We start from the raw sequence: 21,252 nt of genomic DNA on the forward strand, positions 1-21,252 counted from the left end.
CACATCATAACCATAGCGTAATTTACCCTTAAATGCACAAGATCACCGATTCCTCCGAAAAAAATAAATAATAAGCAAAATGGTACAAAAGAAAAGTAAATATAAACAAAATGCTCATACGTCATATGAACACAATTCCACATTTTCTGCCATTATTGATGGAAATTACAAAAAGTTTGGTACAAAATAAAAAGTATATGTTATAAATGACTTAAATTGCGGTATCTTATTTTCGAGATATCAATCGTTGAAAATTTTAATATTTTAATTTTTTCTTTTTACAAAATTTAAGACAAAACATGCATATTGGGCATAAATGGCATATTCTAAAGAGAAAATATTAAGTAAAAATGTGACTAAAAATGCTTAGTTCTCGAGATATTGATCGTTTAAATATTTGATCACTTTTATGAAAAATGGCTGCATTTTTTACAAAATTTAAGACAACAATTGTAAATTGGGAATAAGTGGTGTATTCTAAAGAGAAAATGTTTAGTAAAAATTTTGGCCAGAATGCTTAATTCGTCAGATATCGATCGTTGAAAATTTAAACATTTTAGCACTTTTTCGCAAAATGGCTGCATTTTTTACAAAATTTAAGGCAAACTATACATATTGGGAATAAATGGTGTATTCTAAAGAGAAAATATTAAGTAAAAATTTTACTAAAAACGCTTAGTTCTCGAGATATCGATAGTTGAATATTTAAATATTTTACCATTTTTATGGAAAATGGCAGCATTTTTACAAAGGCAAATCATACATATTGGGAATACATGGTGTATTCTAAAGAGAAAATGTTAAGTAAAAATGTGACTAAAAATGCTTAATCTCGAGATATAGATCGTTGAACATTTAAATATTTTATCACTTTTATGAAAAATGGTTGCATTTTTTACAAAATTTGAGACAACAATTGTAAATTGGGAATAAATGGTGTATTCTAAAAAGAAAATGTTTAGTAAAAATTTTGGCCAGAATGCTTAGTTTGCGAGATATCGATCGTTGAACATTTAAATATTTTACCACTTTTTCGAAAAATGGCTGCATTTTTTACAAAATTTATGGCAAACTAAACATATTGGGAATAAATGGTGTATTCTAAAGAGAAAATATTAAGTAAAAATTTTACTATAAATGCTTAGTTCTCGAGATATCGATAGTTGAATATTTAAATATTTTACCACTTTTATGAAAAATGGCTGCATTTTTTACAAAATTGAAGTCATTAAATAAATATTGTAAGATTTGACTAAAAATGCTCAGTTCTCGAGATATCGATCGTTGAACATTTAAATATTTTATCACTTTTATGAAAAATGATTGCATTTTTACACTCTTTAAGACAACAATTGTAAATTGGGAATAAATGGTGTATTCTAAAGAGAAAATGTTTCGTAAATATTTTGGCCAGAATGCTTAATTCGTGAGATATCGATCGTTGAAAATTTAAATATTTTACCAATTTTTCGAAAATTAGCTGCATTTTTAACAAAATTTAAGACAAAACATGACAATTGGGCATAAATAGCATATTTTAAAGAGAAAATATTAAGTAAAAATTTGACTAAAAATGCTTAGTTCTCGAGATATCGATCGTTGAACATTTAAATATTTTATCACTTTTATGAAAAATGATTGCATTTTTACAAACTTTAAGACAACAATTGTAAATTGGGAATAAATGGTGTATTCTAAAGAGAAAATGTTTAGTAAATATTTTGGCCAGAATGCTTAATTCGTGAGATATCGATCGTTGAAAATTTAAACATTTTAACACTTTTTCGCAAAATGGCTGCATTTTTTACAAAATTTAAGGCAAACTATACATATTGGGAATAAATGGTGTATTCTAAAGAGAAAATATTAAGTAAAAATTTTACTAAAAACGCTTAGTTCTCGAGATATCGATAGTTGAAAATTTAAACATTTTAACACTTTTTCGCAAAATGGCTGCATTTTTTACAAAATTTAAGGCAAACTATACATATTGGGAATAAGTGGTGTATTCTAAAGAGAAAATGTTTAGTAAACATATTCCCAAAAATGCTTAGTTCTCGGGACATCGATCGTTTAAAATTTAAATATTTTACCACTTTTTCGAAAAATGACATCATTTTTTACAAAACATACATATTGGGAATAAATGGTGTATTTTAAAGAAAAAATGTTGAGTAAAAATTTTGCGTAAAATGCTTAGTTTTCGAGATAACGATCGTAGAAAATTAAATATTTTAAATGTGAAAATAACTTACAAAATGTTTTCCCTTTGCGATCACGGTATTTATTTAAACAAATGGTGACTATATTTGAATTTAGAGTAAATGGGAATTTCGAAGCACCGTTTTTTTTCAAATAAATACCGCAATCGCACGAAACAAATGTTTTGTTTTTAATAGTGCGATTAAACCCAGATAATTTAACTCAATTGATACGCATTGTCCTTTTCATCTATATTCGATTAAAATTTCACAGGAATATATTTATTTTTATTTAAAATTTTGATTGTAAATAATCGCGAAAATAAAATGATTTTCAACTCGAAAACCGGACATAGTACCGGCCTTTAGGCAGAAATGAACTTAGTACTAAGCATTAAAATGCATCAATGTTTAAGGAAAATGGAAACTATATGACTAATTAGTTCCTATGTTTACTCAATTTCATGAAATTAAATCGAATTCAAATGACTTTTGTTATGCTTTTATTTGAATAGATCGTTTAATGGTGACGATTTTTTGACGAATTGAATCCCCAACAATTGACATCACTGCCCACAGCACATATAGCACAAACATTTTTTGTCTTATTCTGCCTCACATACGAAGTTGAGTGATCGAGTGAAAAGGCTCTACAACATGTCAGTATAACCGCATTAGTATTGCCAAGTTGTTGAATTTTAAGAGTTGTGGCAAATTACTTTCGAATACGCAATACACATCATAACCATAGCGTAATTTACCCTTAAATGCACAAGATCACCGATTCCTCCGAAAAAAATAAATAATAAGCAAAATGGTACAAAAGAAAAGTAAATATAAACAAAATGCTCATACGTCATATGAACACAATTCCACATTTTCTGCCATTATTGATGGAAATTACAAAAAGTTTGGTACAAAATAAAAAGTATATGTTATAAATGACTTAAATTGCGGTATCTTATTTTCGAGATATCAATCGTTGAAAATTTTAATATTCTAATTTTTTTCTTTTTACAAAATTTAAGACAAAACATGCATATTGGGTATAAATGGCATATTCTAAAGAGAAAATATTAAGTAAAAATGTGACTAAAATTGCTTAGTTCTCGAGATATCGATCGTTGAACATTTAAATATTTTACCACTTTTTCGAAAAAAACTATACATATTGGGAACAAATGGTGTATTCTAAGGAGAAAATATTAAATAAAAATTTTACTAAAAATGCTTAGTTCTCGAGATATCGATCGTTGAATATTTAAATATTTTACCACTTTTATGGAAAATGGCAGCATTTTTACAAAGGCAAACCATACATATTGGGAATAAATGGTGTATTCTAAAGAGAAAATATTAAGTAAAAATGTGACTAAAAATGCTTAGTTCTCGAGATATCGATAGTTGAATATTTAAATATTTTACCACTTTTACGAAAAATGCCTGCATTTTGAACAAAATTTAATACAAAACATGACAATTGGGCATAAATGGCATATTCTAAAGAGAAAATATTAAGTAAAAATTTGACGAAAAATGCTTAGTTCTCGAGATATCGATAGTTGAATATTTAAATATTTTACCACTTTTACGAAAAATGCCTGCATTTTGAACAAAATTTAAGACAAACCATGACAATTGGGCATAAATGGCATATTCTAAAGAGAAAATATTAAGCAAAAATTTGACTAAAAATGCTTAGTTCGTGAGATATCGATCGTTGAACATTTAAATATTTTACCACTTTTTCGAAAAATGGCTGCATTTTTTACAAAATTTATGGCAAACTATACATATTGGGAATAAATGGTGTATTCTAAAGCGAAAATATTAAGTAAAAATTTTACTAAAAATGCTTAGTTCTCGAGATATCGATCGTTGAACATTTAAATATTTTATCACTTTTATGAAAAATGGTTGCATTTTTTACAAACTTTAAGACAACAATTTAAATTGGGAATAAATGGTGTATTCTAAAGAGAAAATGTTTCGTAAATATTTTGGCCAGAATGCTTAATTCGTGAGATATCGATCGTTGAAAATTTAAACATTTTACCACTTTTTCGCAAAATGGATGCATTTTTTACAAAATTTAAGGCAAACTATACATATTGGGAATAAATGGTGTATTCTAAAAAGAAAATGTTTAGTAAAAATTTTAGCCAGAATGCTTAGTTCTCGAGATATCGATAGTTGAATATTTAAATATTTTACCACTTTTATGAAAAATGGCTGCATTTTTTACAAAATTTAAGACAAACCATACATATTGGGAATAAATGGTGTATTCTAAAGAGAAAATATTAAGTAAAAATTTGACAAAAAATGGTTAGTTCTCGAGATATCCATCGTTGAAAATTTAAATATTTTACCACTTTTTCGAAAAATGGCTGCATTTTTTACAAAGTGTATGGCAAACTATACATATTGGGAATAAATGGTGTATTCTAAAGAGAAAATATTAAGTAAAAATTTGACTAAAAATGCTTAGTGCTCGAGATATCGATCGTTGAAAAATTAAATAATTTACCACTTTTACGAAAAATGGCTACATTTTTTACAAAATTTAAGACAAACCATACATATTGGGAATAAATGGTGTATTCTAAAGAGAAAATATTAAGTAAAAATTTGACTAAAAATGCTTAGTGCTTAGATCGTTGAAAAATTAAATAGTTTACCACTTTTACGAAAAATGGCTACATTTTTTACAAAATTTAAGACAAACCATACATATTGGGAATAAATGGTGTATTCTAAAAAGAAAATGTTTAGTAAAAATTTTGGCCAGAATGCTTAGTTCGCGAGATATCGATCGTTGAAAATTTAAATATTTTACCACTTTTTCGAAAAATGGCTGCATTTTTTACAAAATTTAAGGCACACTATACATATTGGGAATAAATGGTGTATTCTAAAAAGAAAATGTTTAGTAAAAATTTGACTAAAAATGCTTAGTGCTCGAGATATCGATCGTTGAAAAATTAAATAGTTTACCACTTTTACGAAAAATGGCTACATTTTTTACAAAATTTAAAGCAAATAGTGTAAATAGGGAATAAATGGTGTATTCTAAAGAGAAAATATTAAGTAAACATTTTACTAAAAATGTTTAGTTCTCGAGATATCGATAGTTGAATATTTAAATATTTTACCACTTTTATGAAAAATGGCTGTATTTTTTACAAAATTTAAGGCAATAAATAAATATTGTGAGTAAGTGGTGTATTCTAAAGACAAAATATTAACTAATCATTTGACTAAAAATGCTTAATGCTCGAGATATCGATCGTTGAAAAATTAAATAGTTTACCACTTTTACGAAAAATGGCTACATTTTTTACAAAATTTAAAGCAAATAGTGTAAATAGGGAATAAATGGTGTATTCTAAAGAGAAAATGTTTAGTAAACATATTCCCAAAAATGCTTAGTTCTCGAGACATCGATCGTTTAAAATTCAAATATTTTACCACTTTTTCGAAAAATGACATCATTTTTTACAAAACATACATATTGGGAATAAATGGTGTATTTTAAAGAAAAAATGTTAAGTGAAAATTTTGCGTAAAATGCTTAGTTTTCGAGATAACGATCGTAGAAAATTAAATATTTTAAATGTGAAAATAACTTACAAAATGTTTTCCCTTTGCGATCACGGTATTTATTTAAACAAATGGTGACTATATTTGAATTTAGAGTAAATGGGAATTTCGAAGCACCGTTTTTTTTCAAATAAATACCGCAATCGCACGAAACAAATGTTTTGTTTTTAATAGTGCGATTAAACCCAGATAATTTAACTCAATTGATACGCATTGTCCTTTTCATCTATATTCGATTAAAATTTCACAGGAATATATTTATTTTTATTTAAAATTTTGATTGTAAATAATCGCGAAAATAAAATGATTTTCAACTCGAAAACCGGACATAGTACCGGCCTTTAGGCAGAAATGAACTTAGTACTAAGCATTAAAATGTATCAATGTTAAGGAAAATGGAAACTATATGACTAATTAGTTCCTATGTTTACTCAATTTCATGAAATTAAATCGAATTCAAATGACTTTTGTTATGCTTTTATTTGAATAGATCGTTTAATGGTGACGATTTTTTGACGAATTGAATGCCCAACAATTGACATCACTGCCCACAGCACATATAGCACAAACATTTTTTGTCTTATTCTGCCTCACATACGAAGTTGAGTGATCGAGTGAAAAGGCTCTACAACATGTCAGTATAACCGCATTAGTATTGCCAAGTTGTTGAATTTTAAGAGTTGTGGCAAATTACTTTCGAATACGCAATACACATCATAACCATAGCGTAATTTACCCTTAAATGCACAAGATCACCGATTCCTCCGAAAAAAATAAATAATAAGCAAAATGGTACAAAAGAAAAGTAAATATAAACAAAATGCTCATACGTCATATGAACACAATTCCACATTTTCTGCCATTATTGATGGAAATTACAAAAAGTTTGGTACAAAATAAAAAGTATATGTTATAAATGACTTAAATTGCGGTATCTTATTTTCGAGATATCAATCGTTGAAAATTTTAATATTTTAATTTTTTCTTTTTACAAAATTTAAGACAAAACATGCATATTGGGCATAAATGGCATATTCTAAAGAGAAAATATTAAGTAAAAATGTGACTAAAAATGCTTAGTTCTCGAGATATTGATCGTTTAAATATTTGATCACTTTTATGAAAAATGGCTGCATTTTTTACAAAATTTAAGACAACAATTGTAAATTGGGAATAAGTGGTGTATTCTAAAGAGAAAATGTTTAGTAAAAATTTTGGCCAGAATGCTTAATTCGTCAGATATCGATCGTTGAAAATTTAAACATTTTAGCACTTTTTCGCAAAATGGCTGCATTTTTTACAAAATTTAAGGCAAACTATACATATTGGGAATAAATGGTGTATTCTAAAGAGAAAATATTAAGTAAAAATTTTACTAAAAACGCTTAGTTCTCGAGATATCGATAGTTGAATATTTAAATATTTTACCATTTTTATGGAAAATGGCAGCATTTTTACAAAGGCAAATCATACATATTGGGAATACATGGTGTATTCTAAAGAGAAAATGTTAAGTAAAAATGTGACTAAAAATGCTTAATCTCGAGATATAGATCGTTGAACATTTAAATATTTTATCACTTTTATGAAAAATGGTTGCATTTTTTACAAAATTTGAGACAACAATTGTAAATTGGGAATAAATGGTGTATTCTAAAAAGAAAATGTTTAGTAAAAATTTTGGCCAGAATGCTTAGTTTGCGAGATATCGATCGTTGAACATTTAAATATTTTACCACTTTTTCGAAAAATGGCTGCATTTTTTACAAAATTTATGGCAAACTAAACATATTGGGAATAAATGGTGTATTCTAAAGAGAAAATATTAAGTAAAAATTTTACTATAAATGCTTAGTTCTCGAGATATCGATAGTTGAATATTTAAATATTTTACCACTTTTATGAAAAATGGCTGCATTTTTTACAAAATTGAAGTCATTAAATAAATATTGTAAGATTTGACTAAAAATGCTCAGTTCTCGAGATATCGATCGTTGAACATTTAAATATTTTATCACTTTTATGAAAAATGATTGCATTTTTACACTCTTTAAGACAACAATTGTAAATTGGGAATAAATGGTGTATTCTAAAGAGAAAATGTTTCGTAAATATTTTGGCCAGAATGCTTAATTCGTGAGATATCGATCGTTGAAAATTTAAATATTTTACCAATTTTTCGAAAATTAGCTGCATTTTTAACAAAATTTAAGACAAAACATGACAATTGGGCATAAATAGCATATTTTAAAGAGAAAATATTAAGTAAAAATTTGACTAAAAATGCTTAGTTCTCGAGATATCGATCGTTGAACATTTAAATATTTTATCACTTTTATGAAAAATGATTGCATTTTTACAAACTTTAAGACAACAATTGTAAATTGGGAATAAATGGTGTATTCTAAAGAGAAAATGTTTAGTAAATATTTTGGCCAGAATGCTTAATTCGTGAGATATCGATCGTTGAAAATTTAAACATTTTAACACTTTTTCGCAAAATGGCTGCATTTTTTACAAAATTTAAGGCAAACTATACATATTGGGAATAAATGGTGTATTCTAAAGAGAAAATATTAAGTAAAAATTTTACTAAAAACGCTTAGTTCTCGAGATATCGATAGTTGAATATTTAAATATTTTACCACTTTTATGAAAAATGGCTGCATTTTTTTACAAAATTTAAGACAAACCATACATATTGGGAATAAATGGTGTATTCTTAAAAGAAAATGTTTAGTAAAAATTTTGGCCAGAATGCTTAGTTCGCGGGATATCGATCGTTGAAAAATTAAATATTTTACCACTTTCGAAAAATGGCTGCACTTTTTTTTACAAAATTTAAGGCAAACTATACATACTGGGAATAAATGGTGTATTCTAAAGAGAAAATGTTTCGTAAAAATTTTGGCCAGAATGCTTAGTTCGCGAGATATCGATCGTTGAACATTTAATATTTTACCACTTTTTCGAAAAATGGCTGCATTTTTTACAAAATTTAAGGCAAACTATACATATTGGAAATAAGTGGTGTATTCTAAAGAGAAAATATTAAGTAAAAATTTTACTTTACAATGCTTAGTTCAAGAAATATCGATCGTTGATAATCTCAGTAGTTTACCACTTTTACGAAAAATGCCTGCATTTTAACAAAATTCAAAAGATAACATATTAAGTAAAAATTGGACTAAAAATGTTTAGTTCTGGAGAAATCGATCGTTGAGAAATTAAATATTTTACTACTCTTATGAAAAAATGGATGCATTTTTTACAAAATTTAAGAAAAAATTGTAATTTAGGAATAAATAGTGTATTCTAAAGAGAAAATGTTTAGTAAACATATTCCCAAAAATGCTTAGTTTTCGAGATAACGATCGTTGAAAATGAAATATTTTACCACTTTTTCGAAAAATGGCTGCATTTTTAACAAAATTTAAGACAAACCATACATATTGGGAATAAATTGTGTATTCTAAAGAGAAAATAATAAGTAAAAAAATTTACTAAAAATGCTTAGTTCTCGAGACATCGATCGTTGAAAATGTAAATATTTCATCAATGCTTTGCCGAAAATCCTTAGTTTTCGAGACATCGATCGTTCAAAATTTAAATATTTTACCACTTTTACAAAAAATTTCTACATTTTTTACAAAATTTAAGACAAAAATTGTATATTAGGAATAAATGGTGTATTCTAAAGGTGAGTACTATGTTCGAGTTTTTCACCAAAACACTTAATTAAAAGCGCAAAAATGTACATGAAGACGGTAACATTTTTATTAAGTCTTTTCAAATTATGGATGGAAATGATCCCATGTATTAATTGCGAACCATTTAATATTTCTAAATTAATTGATTAAAAAAGTAACCATGAAAATAAGCTGGTTTTCAGCTTGAAAACTGAACATAGTACTCAGCTTAAAGAGAAAATGTTTAGTAAAAATAATCCCAAAAAAAAACTTGCCAAAAATCCACCTTATCGTACGAAACCCTTTTGTAAGACAAGTTTCACTCGAATCAGTTTGGGGGTTTCTACTTTTGAAAGTAAATTTCGTTTGGATTTTTTTAAAGGCTGCGGATACTTAGACCATGAACATAATCTTCGAAAACTAAAATCGTAGTTTTCCAAGATTACTCGTACTTAATACCCAGCTTAAAAATGTTTATTTTAAATTTTTAGCTTGAATATTTTAAATCCAATTGTTCGTATTCTTTGTGTTTGACTCCTATCGACACCAAACTATAAAGTTATGTGTTTTCAAAATCAAATTTCTTTCGTTTGAAATGCGAAAATATGTCTTCATTTCATATAGGGGAACAGGCTATTATATGCTTCAAAATGATTGTGAACGAGTTACAAATTTTTGAATTGAATTTTTGAAAGACTGCTATGTACAATTTGTGTTACCATAATTATTGAAACCACATGTAGACGGCGACGTTTTCCGATGAAATGAATTCCATTTTGGTTTTTCGTCGCGAACCTTTATTGTTGTTCGGTAACAAAGTCGTCCTACATAAGAAATTTATGTAATATCGCTTACCGACATTCGCTATGGATGTATTCACACACTATAAAATCAAAGCCGGCGTGTTAAAAAAGAAATATGAACGAAAATGTGGCAACACGATTCTCCATATATTTTTCACATACGCTTCGGTGTCTTTGAGGACGCGTCCTCGAAGTAAACGGTATTTGTAGAAATTGTCGCGAAAGAATGCGTTGTATGTAAAATGGGATATATATCATAATTGGTAGGTCAAAAATTGGGGAAATCAGTTTAAATGTAATAGCATTGAGTAATTTAACCCAACCACATTAAAAAAATCATGGTTTTTTTAGGACCCCAAATTATGCGTTGCGAGTAAATATATATATATATATATATATATATATATATATATATATATATATATATATATATATATATATATATATATATATATATATATATATATATATATATATATATATATATATATATATATATATATATATATATATATATATATATATATATATATATATGTATATATATATTCTTGATCAGGAAGAAATTCTAAGACGATATAACCATCCCGATTTGGGGTCTTGGGCTTATAGAAACCGTAGTTTTCATCCAATTTGCTTAAAATTTAAAATCTTGAGGTATTTTAGGACCATAAAGGTGTGCCAGAAATGGTGAGTATCGGTTCATGTTTGGGTATAGCCCCCATATATATTAAAGCGATCTCCCGATTTTACTTCTTGCGCTTCTAGAATCCGTAGTTTTTATCCAATTTGCCTGAAATTGGAAATCTAGAGGTGTTTTGGACCATAAAGAGGTGTGCCAAAAATGGTGAGTTTCGGTCCATGTTTGGGTATAGCCCCCATATAGACCGATCTCCCGATTTTACTTCTTTTGCTTCTAGAATCCGTAGTTTTTATCCAATTTGCCTGAAATTTAAAATCTAGCGGTATTTTTGGACCATAATGGGGGTGAAAATCTACAGAGTTTAGATTTTAAATCAAGGTGTTATTTCATCATTTTCATGCACACTTACAAGAGATGTTAATGATTCCTCTAAAATTCAAACAAAAATGGTTCTTATATATCCAGAATCTGATATAGTCTTCATAGGTAAAATCTTTAAATTTATCTTCGGGAAGTGTACTGGTTCAACTAGATCTGCTTGGGAGAATATCTGTCATCAAATTCCCCTGAAGTTTCAAAGGAAACTATAATATTTGATTCATGATGGTGGGTATTTAAGATTCGGCCCGGCCGAACTTACTGCAGTATATACTTGTTTTATCTAACATAGATTCAATATGGATTATATGCCTTGCCATCGGCAACTGTTACCACAACCCAATTAATTATATTGTGCATAGCAATCTTTAGTGGAATTTTGTACGCCATCCAATAAGTTTCGACAAATTCAAGAAAATTTATTTGACATAATTCATTTTTTGCACTTGTTAACGAAAATTTTGAAGTTTGAAGGGAAAAATTGCAAAAATGTCTTTAGTACCATTCTAAGTTCATGATGGGCTCATTATTCCTCAAATTTACAAATTTTGGGAAATTATAAACTATTTTGTAGGAGAACCGAATTTAGTTAATTTTTATGCTTCATTTGTGTATAATTGTTTCCTCCGTTGTAGTTAATTAAAAACAGAGGAATTTAGGTCGCATAATCATTCAAATTATGTAAATATTTTTTTCAGTGTTTGTGGAGGGTACATAAGATTAGTGTATAAAATTCTGCAAGGCCGAACTTACAGCCACAATAAAAAAAATATTGTCGTGAGGTCAAAGATTTCGTGTCTTTAAAATACGAATGCAAATTTTGCTTAGCATAGAAGACGCATTTCTGTAATATAAAGTTTTTCTCCTTGTCCAAAAGTCGATAAACTTTTCAATGAAGTCGTATTGTCCTTATAATTAAGTGATTTGAATTAAAAATGGGTATCATAACATGAAAGAAAAAATGTTTGAGCTAAGGTCAACTTGACTTTAATAATTCAGAAAAACTCTTTAAATTTAACGAAATTGTATTTGAATTTGTTGTCTTTTTTCATCTTGACTACAAAGCAAAAAATCGTTGAAATATAGGACATGTTTTTCAACACTTTATTTTAAAGAAGTTTTTTACTTAAAACATAGCATAATTTTTACTGGAAGTCGAGTCTTAATTTGGAAAATAAAGTTGTCGTTAACTCGTTTTTAAAGGACTTTGATAGCATATGAAGAAAAAAAGATGAGAAAGCGAAAAATTAAAATTTGCTTCCTAGAAGCAAGTACACAAAACCCAAATTTAAAAGAGAATTGTGTCTTAAAGGTATCCTCACTTGTATTCTCCGCTTCTTTGACTCGGAATCAATACCAAATTTTTTAAAGTAAAGACAAAATCTTTGGAACCGGGCATGCTTTTTTTTCAGTGCACACACTATATTTTTATTTGTTTTAATTAAAGTTGCAGTTTTACATATCTATACATGTCTTTCGTTATCTATCTCCGTCGCCATCTGTATCTGTTTCCTCTCGCTCTCTCTGACATTTATAAATATAAAGGGTGATTTGTTAAGAGCTTGATAACTTTTTTTTTAAAAAAAACGCATAAAATTTGCAAAATCTCATCGGTTCTTTATTTGAAACGTTAGATTGGTCCATGACATTTACTTTTTGAAGATAATTTCATTTAAATGTTGACCGCGGCTGCGTCTTAGGTGGTCCATTCGGAAAGTCCAATTTTGGGCAACTTTTTCGAGCATTTCGGCCGGAATAGCCCGAATTTCTTCGGAAATTTTGTCTTCCAAAGCTGGAATAGTTGCTGGCTTATTTCTGTAGACTTTAGACTTGACGTAGCCCCACAAAAAATAGTCTAAAGGCGTCAAATCGCATGATCTTGGTGGCCAACTTACCGGTCCATTTCTTGAGATGAATTGTTCTCCGAAGTTTTCCCTCAAAATGGCCATAGAATCGCGAGCTGTGTGGCATGTAGCGCCATCTTGTTGAAACCACATGTCAACCAAGTTCAGTTCTTCCATTTTTGGCAACAAAAAGTTTGTTAGCATCGAACGATAGCGATCGCCATTCACCGTAACGTTGCGTCCAACAGCATCTTTGAAAAAATACGGTCCAATGATTCCACCAGCGTACAAACCACACCAAACAGTGCATTTTTCGGGATGCATGGGCAGTTCTTGAACGGCTTCTGGTTGCTCTTCACTCCAAATGCGGCAATTTTGCTTATTTACGTAGCCATTCAACCAGAAATGAGCCTCATCGCTGAACAAAATTTGTCGATAAAAAAGCGGATTTTCTGCCAACTTTTCTAGGGCCCATTCACTGAAAATTCGACGTTGTGGCAGATCGTTCGGCTATTCACGATGAAATGTCAAAGCATACTGAGCATCTTTCTCTTTGACACCATGTCTGAAATCCCACGTGATCTGTCAAATACTAATGCATGAAAATCCTAACCTCAAAAGAATCACCCTTTATAAGGCCACTTATAACCATGCCAAAATTGGTTCTTATCGGTCTAGAGTTATATATATAGCCGATCTAATCATGGTTGCCACTCGAGCCAAAAATAATCTACCAAAATTTTATTTTTATAGAAAATTTTGTCAAAATAATATTTCTATAGAAAATTTTGTAAAAATTTTATTTCTATAGAAAATTTTGTCAAAATTTTATTTCTATAGAAAATTTTGTCAAAATTTTATTTCTATAGAAACTTTAAACTTGATTATAAACATATTTAATCGGCCTTTCTATACCTTCCACCATGGGATGGGGGTATATTAACTTTGTCATTCAGTTTGTAACACATCGAAATATTGCTCTAAGACCCCATAAAGTATATATATTCTGGGTCGTAGTGAAATTCTGAATCGATCATAGCATGTCCGTCCGTACGTCTGTTGAAATCAAGCTAACTTCCGAACGAAACAAGCTATCGACTTGAAACTTGTCACAAGTAGTTGTTATTGATGTAGGTCGGATGGTGTTGCAAATGGGCCATATCGGTCCACTTTTACGTATAGCCCCCATATAAACGAACCCCCAAATTTGTCTGGCAGACTCTCTAAGAGGAGCAAATTTCATCCGATCCGGCTGAAATTTGGTACATGGTGTAAGTATATGGTCTCTAACAACCATGCAAAAATTGGTCCGCATCGGTCCATAATTATATATAACCCCCATATAAACCGATCCCCCGATTTGGCTTTCGGAGCCTCTAAGAGAAGCAAATTTCATCCGATCCGGCTGAAATTTGGTACATAATGTTAGTATATGGTCTCTAACAACTATGCGTAAATTGGTCCACATCGGTCAATAATTATATATAGCCCCCATATAAACCGATCCCCAAATTTGGCTTGCAGACCCTCTAAGAGGAGCAAATTTCATCCGATCCGGCTGAAATTTGGTACATGGTGTAAGTATATGGTCGCTAACAACCATGCAAAAATTGGTCTGCATCGGTCCATAATTATATATAGCCCCCTTTTAACCCGATCCCCCGATTTGGTTTTCGGATCCTCTAAGAGAAGCAAATTTCATCCGATCCGGCTGAAATTTGGTACATGGTGTTAGTATCTGGTCTCTAACAACTATGCGCAAATTGGTCCACATTGGTCCATAATTATATATAGCCCCCATATAAACCGATCCCCAGATTTGGCTTACGGAGCCTCTAAGAGAAGAAAGTTTCGTCCGATCCGGCTGAAATTTGGTATATGGTGTTAGTATATGGTCTCTAACAACTATGCAAAAATTGGTCCGCATCGGTTCATAATTATATATAGCCCCCATATAAACCGATCCCCCGATTTGGCTTTCGGAGCCTCTAAGAGAAGCAAATTTCATCCGATACGGCTGAAATTTGTTACATGGTGTTAGTATATGGTCTCTAACAACTATGCACAAATTGGTCCACATCGGTCCATAATTATATATAGCCCCTATATGAACCGATCCCCAGATTTGGCTTGCGGAGCCTCTAAGAGAAGCAAATTTCATCCGATCCGGCTGAAATTTGGTACATGGTGTAAGTATACGGTCTCTAATGGCCATGCAAAAATTGGTCGAAATCGGTCCATAATTATATATAGCCCCCATATAAACCGATCCCCAGATTTGACCTCTGGAGCCCCTTCGAAGAGCAAAATTCATCCGATTCGGTTGAAATTTGGTAAGTGATGTTAGTACATGGTATCTAACAACCATGCAGGAATTGGTTCATATCAGTCCATAATTATAAATAGCACCCATATAAACCGATCCCCAGATTTGACCTCCGGTGCCTTTTGGAGAAGCAAAATTCATCCGATTTGGTTGAAATTTTGTACGTGGTGGTAGTATATGATATTTAACAACCATGCCAAAAGTGGTCCATATCAGTCCATAATCATATATAGCCCCCATATAAACCGATCCCTAGATTTGGTTTTGGAGCCTCTTGGAGGATCAAATTTCATCCGAGTCAGTTGAAATTTGGTACATTGTGCTAGTATATGGCCGTTAACAACCATGCCTAACTAGGTCCATATCGGTCTATAGTTATATATAGCCCTCAGATAAATCGATCCCCAATCACACAAAAATTAGTCCATATCAATAATTGTATATAGCCCCCATATAAGCGACCCCCATATTTCAATTCTGGCTCCCTACGTTGCTTGCAAAAGTCCATATCGATTCGTAATTATTTGTAGACTTACCCGCACAATTTTTTTGTCGAGTATATACCATGTATGGACTAACTCACAATTTAGATTGTAGATGACGGTCTTTTGTAGAAGTTTCTACGCAATCCATGGTGGAGGGTACATAAGATTCGGATTGGCCGAACTTACGGCCGTTTATACTTGTTTAATTTTAATATATACCACGTATGGACTATGTGGTATATACTACAGAGTTATGAAGTTTTAAGATATCTTGCATCGGCAAGTGTTACCGCAACCCAAGTAATTCGATTGTGGATGACAGTCTTCGGTAGAAGTTTCTACGCAATCCATTGTGGAGGGTACATAAGCTTTGGCCTTGCCGAACTTGCGGCCGTATATATACTTGTTTTTAGTTTATATATCGTACGCATTTTCATGATTTAAGATAATAAAGCACTTTGAACCATTTTTGTTTTGTAAAATTTGTTTAAGTTTAACGAAAAATATTGTAGGGAAATTTGTTTTGGAATGTATGGGAAAGTAGGGTAAACCCAACATTTACCCTGACAAATCTGACTATGAGCTATAGTCAGATTGAGACAAAGCACCCATAAACATGTACCCCTTAATTTTCTTAAATATGCAACTGCGGTTTATCTCTCAGACCTATATCAATGTTACCCCACAAATGCTTATGATTACTAATTCAGTAAGGGTGGTTTAGGGTATGATATAGTCGGCCCCGCCCGACTTTCTACTTTTCTTACTTGGTTAATAATGGACTCAATATTAGTAATATGCTAACTCTGTAGGTGCAAAATCAACTATATAATCTCAAATATTTCTGCTCAGATTGTGCCAAACTCCCATAAAAATGTACAACTTCATGTTCTTAAGTATGGAAATGTGGTTTATCGCTCAAAGGTGCTTATGTTTACTAATTCAGTAGGGGTGGTTTAGGGTATGATATAGTCGGCCCCGTCCGACTTTCTACTTCACTTACTTGTTATATATACATTTATTTATTCCCCCTTTGGGGCTTCATTTCATTTGGAGCGTTATTTAATGGAGCCAAAATTCATACATTCCTAAATGAAAGTCGAAAATGTTGGTTAAAAATAAGTCGACTTAGCATGTTTTGATGGAGTTCGCTGTTTTTTTATTCAGATTGATGTGAATTGCTTCCTGTCAAAAGTTCGAATTTATTGGACATTTCTATCGAAAGTTATGGTTAATATTGTACTTAGCCTTTGACTAAAGTTTTAAAAAATGTCCAACCCAAAAAGGGCAAAAAGGTTTATTCGGTCTAAAGTGGCCTAAGTCATTTTAGCTATGTTCTATTATCACTATTTTGAATTCGTACATACTAAAAAAAAATTATAAAAAATATGATTTTAAGACTGAAAATAAGGAAATTTCTATCTTATACGGGTTTTGAGAAATTTCAAAAAACAAAACTTGTTTCTTGTTTCCTGTAAAATTCACTTTTTAGACTTAGCGCACTTTGGAATGTAGACATCGATATCATTGTACACATATTTTGTTATTGTAGTCAGTATTCATTTATGTATGTAGGCGATACTACAGTTGTCTCTATAGTATACGAGTACTGCAGTTGTGCAAATAAATGCCTACCGAGAGGGAGATAATTATAATTATCACTTGGCGAGGACAAAATTCTATCTTTGTTTATTGGGGAGGGGTGCAATAAAGCTTTTCCCACTGACAATCGAAATCAAACGACCCTTTTTAATTATTCCTTCTTCCTCCTTTGCATCCCTAAAGGAATGGATCGACACGGCAGCAACCATAATGAGGTCTTCCACTCACCAATCAATCATCAACTCTCTTACATAGTCAATGTAATCAGCTACGTCTGTGAGTAGGGAATTGATTACGACCACCCCATCGATGTTACGAAAATAGATACTCTATCAATTACATTGATAAGATAGTGGAAAACAGAAGAACGAACGAACGAATGGAAATTGGCTGTCAACGTTTAATGACTACAAATAAACGATGAACAAATATTGAATTTCTTAACACAACAAACGAAAGCTGTGAGAAATGCCAACAAAATGGTTAAATATGCCATTTGCGCAAACCAAATGTAATTTAAATGGAGGTAGGTCTTCACCATGCAAGTCTAGCGAAAAAAATATGAAACTAAAGGGTTTTCCAATAGGAGGTTTTAACTAACCCCCAATACTCAAAGAAAACATGTCATGTCAAGTACGAAAAGTCTAACGATGGAGCTCATTCGGTAGACAAAAATTTTCTTTACCATTTCTGTGAACAATTTCACATATATGAGAATGGAAGAATAGACTGTGTGGCACAATTGCACCATGATCTACCTACATTTTCTAAACATTTTACCAAATTAAAAACTTTTATTTTTTTTAACCAAATTTTGGAGGTTGATCCATTGGATTTTGGTATTGATTTCGAGTCAAAGAAATAAATAGCTTTTTAGCGACCTATTTTGCTTTAAATCTAGGATCAATGAAATTAAAATTAGGATAAAAGTCTTCATTTCATTCTCTTTTCGCGGAATATTAATAACGCTATTCACGTACAAACAAATGCCAGTTTAAAAATCCAAGTTATAACGGATATTTCCAAGTAAAAATTGTTGTATTAGTTACAAAAAAATTTAAACCTAAAGATAAAAAATCAAAAATGTGTTTCTTTACTTTAAGGAACATTTTCCTTAGTTCAAAGACATGGGACTTTAACGGTGGGGCTTTAACAAGTATATATTTCCAAAAAAAAAATTTGTTTGAAGCAGAGATCATAAACTTTATTTTAATTAAAATTTCGTTATTTTAAAGAAATTTGCCCTTAATATTTTGTAAATTACGCATCCTGAAAATTAAGGTTGCGTAATGCTCAATATCACGTTAATATTTTTTTCAGTGTGTAGGAAAAATGCTTTACTTTGCTAAAAAATATTTTTATGAAGTCAGATGACATTCTAACATTTTACAATTTCACCCCATAAGTAAGGTAAACAAGTATATACAGCAGTATGTTCGGCCGGGCCGAATCTTAAATACCCACCACCATGAATCAAATATTATAGTTTCCTTTGAAAATGTCAGAGGATTGATGACAGATATTTTTCCGCACTAAAAAAAAACATTTCCGGTTCCAAAGATTTTGTCTTTACTTTAACAATTTTGGTATTGATTCTGAGCCAAAGAAGCGGAGAATTCAAGTAAGCATACTCTTAAGACACAATTCTCTTTTAAATTTGGGTTTTGTGTACTTGCTTCTAGGAAGCAAATTTTAAGTTTTCGCTTTTTCAGCTTTTTTTCTTCATACGCTACCAAAGTCCTTTAAAAACAAGTTAACGACAACTTTATTTTCCAAATTCAGACACAACTTCCAGTAGAAATTATGTTGTGTTTCAAGTAAAAAACGTCTTTAAAATAAAGTGTTGAAAAACATGTGCTATTTTTGAACGATTTTTTGCTTTGTAGTCAAGATGCAAAAAGACAACAAATTTAGAGACAATTTCATTAATTTTAAAGAATTTTTCTATATTATTAAAGTCAAGTTGACCTTAGCTCAAAAAATTTTTCATTCATGTTATGATACTCAGTTTTAAGTCAAATCACTTAATTATAAGGACAACACGACTTCATTGTTTATCGACTTTTGGACAAGGAAAAAAACTTTATATTAGAGAAGTGCGTCTTCTACGCTAAACAAAATTTGCATTTGCATTTTAAGGACATGAAATCTTTGGCCTCACGACAATATTTTTTTCAGTGCGAGGATTCAGTATGCTAGATAAATGTAAAGGATTTACCTATGAAGACTAGATCAGATTCTGAATTTATAAGAACCATTTTTTTTGTTTGAGTTTTAGAGGATTCATAAACATCTCCTGTAAGTGTGCAAGAAAATGATGAAATAACGCCTTGATTTGAAACCTAAAATCTTTGGATTTTCATCCCAATTATTTAAATGACTACGCGAAGTAAAATCTGGAAATTTTGCATTCAGTTTCAAGCAATTTTCATGATCAGTGCGCCTTCTATACCCTCAATAAGTGGAATCGGTCTATGTGGAGGCCGTACCAAATGGACCGATAACTATACACTAAATCATATACACTTTGTTATGGGTCTAAAATGTCATTATATTTTCAATTTGTGGCTATGCCAAAACATGGAAGGTTACACACAGTATTCAGCACATTTAATTGTAGTTCTAGAATCTAGACCCCACACGCACAGAAAAAACATGTTTGGACATGGTTGCCGTATCCATTTAATGCTTATATGTTATTGTCGCGAAAACCATGTATTTTTATTTTTAAAAATAATTTTCGAACGGAGAAAAATATATGTTAGCAATAAGCATTTAAATGGTTCCCAGATGCCGCAAACATGTCCTATTATTTAAATGATAGAATTTGAGACCATTACATGGTCGGGAAAATCATTCAATTTTCTTACTTTTTTGCAGGGAAAAAAAGTATTTTTATAGGTTACGTGTAGACATGTCTAGAACCATTATATGGCTATAAAGACCATGTATATTGTTTTCGTGACCATTTAATTTTTTAAATTTTTTGCATGCGATAAGAATTTTATAAAAACATTGACAGGTACACACGATTTTCATTTTGCGCGTCAGTCGTGTGTTGATTGTTTCTTGGAATGGACGAAGAATACAGAATTACTGTGTTTTGTGTTTATTTATTTATTCAGAAGTGGCACGTGGTTTTATGTGAATACAAAAAAGGAAAGTGTAATTGAAAAATGTAACTGGATTTTGTTCTGATTTTTTATATATGGTATAATTTATTTTTATTTGTATTTAGTTACATGATGTCTGCGTTGATACATTTGATGGACATAAGTAAATATTGAATGATTTCTTATTATTGAAATACACAATATATTCGGCACACCTCTTTATGGTCCTAGAATACCTCTAGATTTCCAATTTCAGGCCAATTGGATAAAAACTACGGATTCTAGAAGCCCAAGAAGTAAATCTGGAAATCGGTCTATATGGAGGCTATAGAAACATGGTCCGATAATCACCATTTTCGGCACATCTCTTTATTTTCCTAGAATACCTCTAGATTTCCAATTTCAGGCAAATTGGATAAAAACTACGGATTCTAAAAGCCCAAGAAGTAAAGTCGGGAGATCGGTTTATATGAGGGCTATATCAAAACATGGACCGATACTCACCATTTTCGGTACACCTCTTTAAGGTCCTAGAATACCTCTAGATTTCCGATGGAGGCAAATT

This window comes from Haematobia irritans, chromosome 4, assembly GCF_050003625.1.
Source record: "Haematobia irritans isolate KBUSLIRL chromosome 4, ASM5000362v1, whole genome shotgun sequence".
NCBI lineage: Eukaryota > Metazoa > Arthropoda > Insecta > Diptera > Muscidae > Haematobia > Haematobia irritans.